Here is a 5,000-nt window from a genome sequence, read left to right as displayed (position 1 = left end):
TATATATGTACCTAGTACATACATAATTACCATTCCGTTGGAGATATTGTCATTTCAATGACTCGAAAGTTAATGTGGGTCAGTACCAACCAATGTGATTGTTTTATTTGCTCCTTCATTAAAAAACGAGGACTTGGCTAAGATCAAATAAAAGGTTTTACAAAAAGAACCAAAATAGACTGGAATAACATTTAGCCTTAATCTTAGAAGGCAAAGGTTTAAATGCACTTTAATTTTTGACCTGAAATGATTAATTACTGTTAAGACTTTATTTAACTCAGCTGTGTGAGTCACTTTGTAACAAAGTCACACAGTTATTTGTGGAGTTGAGAGGCGCAATGCCGTGTAACATTTTGAAAGTGTATTTAGGGCAATATACTTACAGCGAAAATAGATTTGTGAGTCCTGAGAAAACATTTTCTGGGAGTTGAGTTATTTCATTCCCACTTAGACCTCTAGAAATGAAAACAAAATTAGAAGTAAGCACTAATTTCAAATTAAAGAAGAACAATGCAATTAATACCATTTTAGTTTTAATTGCCGTTTCGCTCTCAGCATTCCCGGATCGTCGTTGTACTCGATTCTACTTAGACAACAGCACTAAAATTATCCCAGTTAACGTTGTCGGAGGAGTCCGTGAACTACTCAGAGCGATCAAATCAAAGAAAAAAGAAACGCAAAGATCTAAAACAAAATTTAGGATTTCAATGACCAAATTCAGTTTAAAGAAATGCATTGTTTTATCTTTAATTTTTGACCTGAAAGGGTTAATTACTGTAAATACTTTATTTAACTCAGCTGTGTGAGTCACTTTGTGATCTCTAATTAGCCTTTATTGCAGTTTGATTCCAAGCATTCACTGATCACGGCTTCACTTAATTCTAATTAGGTCAACGTGATTTTCCAAAGTTCACCTCACTGATGAGGATATTTGTGAGATATGGTTTGGAAGCTAAATGCAAGCTCTCTGAATTGTCGGTTGGCGTGGCCCACCGAGAGTAACCCTCTAATATGGTGTACTCGGGTGCTTCCGATTACGCTTGCAGTTCTTTTCTTATCATATCATATCATATCATATCATATCATATATCTTTATTTACCCTCGGAGTTTTAGAGTAGCTTGGTGTAGCTAATATCTGCGAGGATTTACCCTCCCAACCGTGATACATCACAGAAGACAGACCACAACACCGGGAACTACATGCCCTACTCTTTAAGACAAGTGTGCGGGTTATTTTACGTCCCACAGGATTATGAACATTGAAGGGTTGTGAGACGGGACCTCGGGCTTATCGTCCTTATCCGAGAAGACCAGAGAGTCTAACCATTTGCAGATGTAATTACAAAGGTAGCACTTACTCCTCAGTTATTTAAAGTCCGGCCGGAACTCACAACCTCCCCCGTGACATCCCGGTGCTCAACCAACTGAGCCACAGGTGCGCAGCCATCGGACGTTTTGCTCATGATCTCAAAGGCCAGCAGGTGGCCTGGTTGACTGATATCAAAAGGTTGTAACCATGGTGGGGTCCACATTCGGTGGACAGGTTCGCCTGCAGTTATAACACCAAACTTGCTCGCTTTTACAGACATTTGAGTCCCTTTGTGCACAATTTGTTGTGATTACCTAATCAGACACCACATTTCTCTGTGTAGTGAAGTTGAAATTTGTTTCATTTCTTGCCTAAAGTTAGGTCATAAAATGATTATTCCAATAATGAAAAAAAAAGGGAAGGACTGGAACCCAAGACAGGATCGATCGATGAAAGGTTTTTGTAAAAAAATTAATACACTTTCTCGAGCATAGCAACGACGTTTTAAGCAGGCGACATCTTTATTTGATTAGTGTTTTGTATCATATCTCTCAATTGCCGTCATGCTCATTTTTTGGAGTGTGGTTTTGTGAGATATAATTGCTGGCTGTTTCCATGTAAGCTCGCACCATTTAAGTGGATGGGGAAGAAAATACAATTCTGCTCTATTGTCATGAAAGTAAAGGAAAAGAACTTAAAAAACATTTATTCATTTTGGATCAAGAAGTTCGTACCGTAATAAAAACATATATAAAAAAAAAGCCCCATTAAATTCACGCAAGGTCGCTGACTTAACTAATCTTCGAGTTTCCAAAACTTTCAGCCACTACTCGATTAGCTACCTTTTCGAGACCTTTTCCAGCCTTCCTCTCACATATATAATATATATCTCTTTAACGTTTCATGATACATTGGAAAAAAATGTGCCTTTTGTTTCTTGGCCAGGGTTTCTTATCCGAAATGTTTGTAGGGACCTTTTTAAAAAAGATCTAAGATGGGGACGGCCGCGAAAACGTCATCTCATATTGCCAGTTTGTTAACGTTTTTCACGATTATTCCAGTTTGGTCTACTTCCACAAACTATCCGAACTATCCAGGAACTGAATTGGGAGGAACAGTGTTGAAACTAAGAAGGAAAATCAAAGATTTGCCCTTGTGTGCTCTCGTCTTTCTTAATTAAAACTTTAGATTTAGTCATTTCACGTTGCAGATTGGCAGAGAAAGGAAAGAAATGTACACTACTTTAAAGTGCAGGTGCAAAGCCATTGTTTTGCTCATTAGTGTCTATTGTTTGTGGCGTTCTCGCTGAGGTTGCCGTCCCAGATCTTAAGGTCCCTAGAATTCGGAGCTTAAGCAACGTCAACAACGACCGCTGCGAGAACCTCACAAATTTGCATATTTAGTGGGCAAAAACAATAGCTTTGCACGCCTTCAACGTGCTTTTTTCACTTTTGTCCATTTCTTTGCCGTCGTCAGCAAAGCAACAACTTGAAATAGCCAAATTTGAGGTTTTATGAAGAACGTCAGCCCTTGAGGATAAATTTTTATTTTCTCCCTTAAATTAAGTGCCATTCCGACCAGTGTTATTTTTGAGGAAGTACCACACCTTTGTCTTATTAAAAAGGTTGAAATAGTCGCGAAGTGATTACAATAACGTGAATTTATAGTTTGCGATGACGTTCTCGTTGCCGTCGTTGGTGCTTAAGCTCCCTAATATGTTAACTAATGCTGGAAGTAATTCGTGACGTATTTCAGTTGCGTTACTTGTGCAGTAAAGTCTGGTATTTACTCGCGACGCAAGCGCAAGCGCAAGCACAATCAAAAGCATAAGTAGCTTACGCTAGTGAAAGTGAAGGTCGACATAAGTAAGCATTGTTCACATGCTCAGACGCGAAGAATCTGAAACGAGTGCTGTAATTGGCCATGCGTAGCAAATTTCCTTGTGCTTATGCTGAGTTAAAATTTGAATTTGAACCTATTTTTTGCAAGACACGTTTCGACATACTTATGCCAACTTCAGTTGTGATGAGTTTTATCATTTGAATTTAAACCTATTTATAAGAAAAATACGATGGCTGAATTGATACATTATTCGCATACTTACAAAAACAAATTAAATGGATTACCTAAGATACCTAGATACTATTGTCGCGCAAAGTAAATTACAACGAACTTTTTCTTTTTCTTTTTTTCATTTTTAACGGCTTTGTCGCAACGGTAGTATCTAAGTATCTTAGCTAATCCATTTACTTTGTTTTTGTAAGTATGCGAATAATGTATCAATTCATCCATTGTATTTTTCTTATAAATAGGTTTAAACTCAAATTGTAAAACTCATCACAAGTATGTTGAAACATGTCGCAAAAAAAATTTTAAATGTTGTTTTATTTCTTCACGTCATTTAAAACTGTAGTGACGTAGATTACGTTTAAAATCATGAAATGATGTAGCTGCACGAAGGTCACTGTATAGGCTGTTCCACAACCTTGCTCCGCTGTAAGAGAAATTATTCTTCAAATAATTGTTTCGGGGCTGCGGAAGAGCCAATTTATTTTCAGCATTCCTAAATGGATATGATGTTATGTCGTTTTGAAACACAAATCTCGAACTCAGATACTCAGGTGTCATCCCATGCAAAGATTTATAAATCATAACAGCAGCTGATTTTAATCTTTGATATTTGAGTTTACCCTAACCCATTGCCCGGAACAATTCATCGATATTAAAGTCATAATTAGCACATATGAAAACACGGGCCGCACGATTTTGGAGCCTCTGAAGCTTTTCTAGAAGCCACTGCCACAGTTGCCCCATACAGTACTACAGTAATTAAAATATGGTTGAACTAGGCTGTCATATATATCAATTAATATATTAAGGGGGTATAGGATGTCGTATTCGCTTAATTGCGCCCAATGCAGAAGCATTGGCATGGTCAAGGGTGGTTTAGCGGCTATAAACCGCGCCTCCCACTTCTGTGACCCGGGTTCAACCATGGCCTCGGGTCATATGTGAGCTGAGATTCAGTCTATCTCAATCGGACTCACAGGGTTTTTCTCCGGGTTCTCCGGTTTTTTCCCCTCATCAAAATCGACTCTCAGTCAATTACATACGGCTGCTGGCGGATATCCTCGATAGGGATAACCTCTGGTATCCTTCCCTTTTATTGAATTACGTGAATAAAGTTGCTATTGCAGTATTCTGTATATCACATTTGCAATTCATGTTTTAGTCAATATGCACATCAAGAGATTTTGTAGATGACCTGCTTCACTGGATGTTCATTTATACTGAAAGAAGGAATTTCAGGAAATGTTGATAACTTTTGTCTCGACACAACTAACATGATCTCAGTTTTTGTTAAATTCAATAGCCATGTGTACACCCTGTTTAAATCAAAGTTAAAGGGGCAGTGTCATGAATTGTAGTAAAAATCTGGAAAGCAAAGGAGACCTGTTTACCACTGGCAAATAATTAAAATGCCCACATTTTCTTCAAAACGGGTATTTTAGCTCACAGAAACCATTCTTAAGTGTTTCTGGTTACGCATAGCCAAGATTAAAATGAATGCCAATTTGAAAAGGTCGGGCCGACGTTTTCAAGTACTCCCCTTGCATCTTAGATGAATTCCGTAATAGCTTAGTGTGGCTCATTCTTCTTGTAAAATTTGATCGATTTTTATCTCATTGC

The sequence above is a fragment of the Montipora capricornis genome, chromosome 12 (assembly GCF_036669925.1).
Source record: "Montipora capricornis isolate CH-2021 chromosome 12, ASM3666992v2, whole genome shotgun sequence".
Lineage (NCBI taxonomy): Eukaryota > Metazoa > Cnidaria > Anthozoa > Scleractinia > Acroporidae > Montipora > Montipora capricornis.
This window is presented reverse-complemented; position numbering follows the sequence as displayed.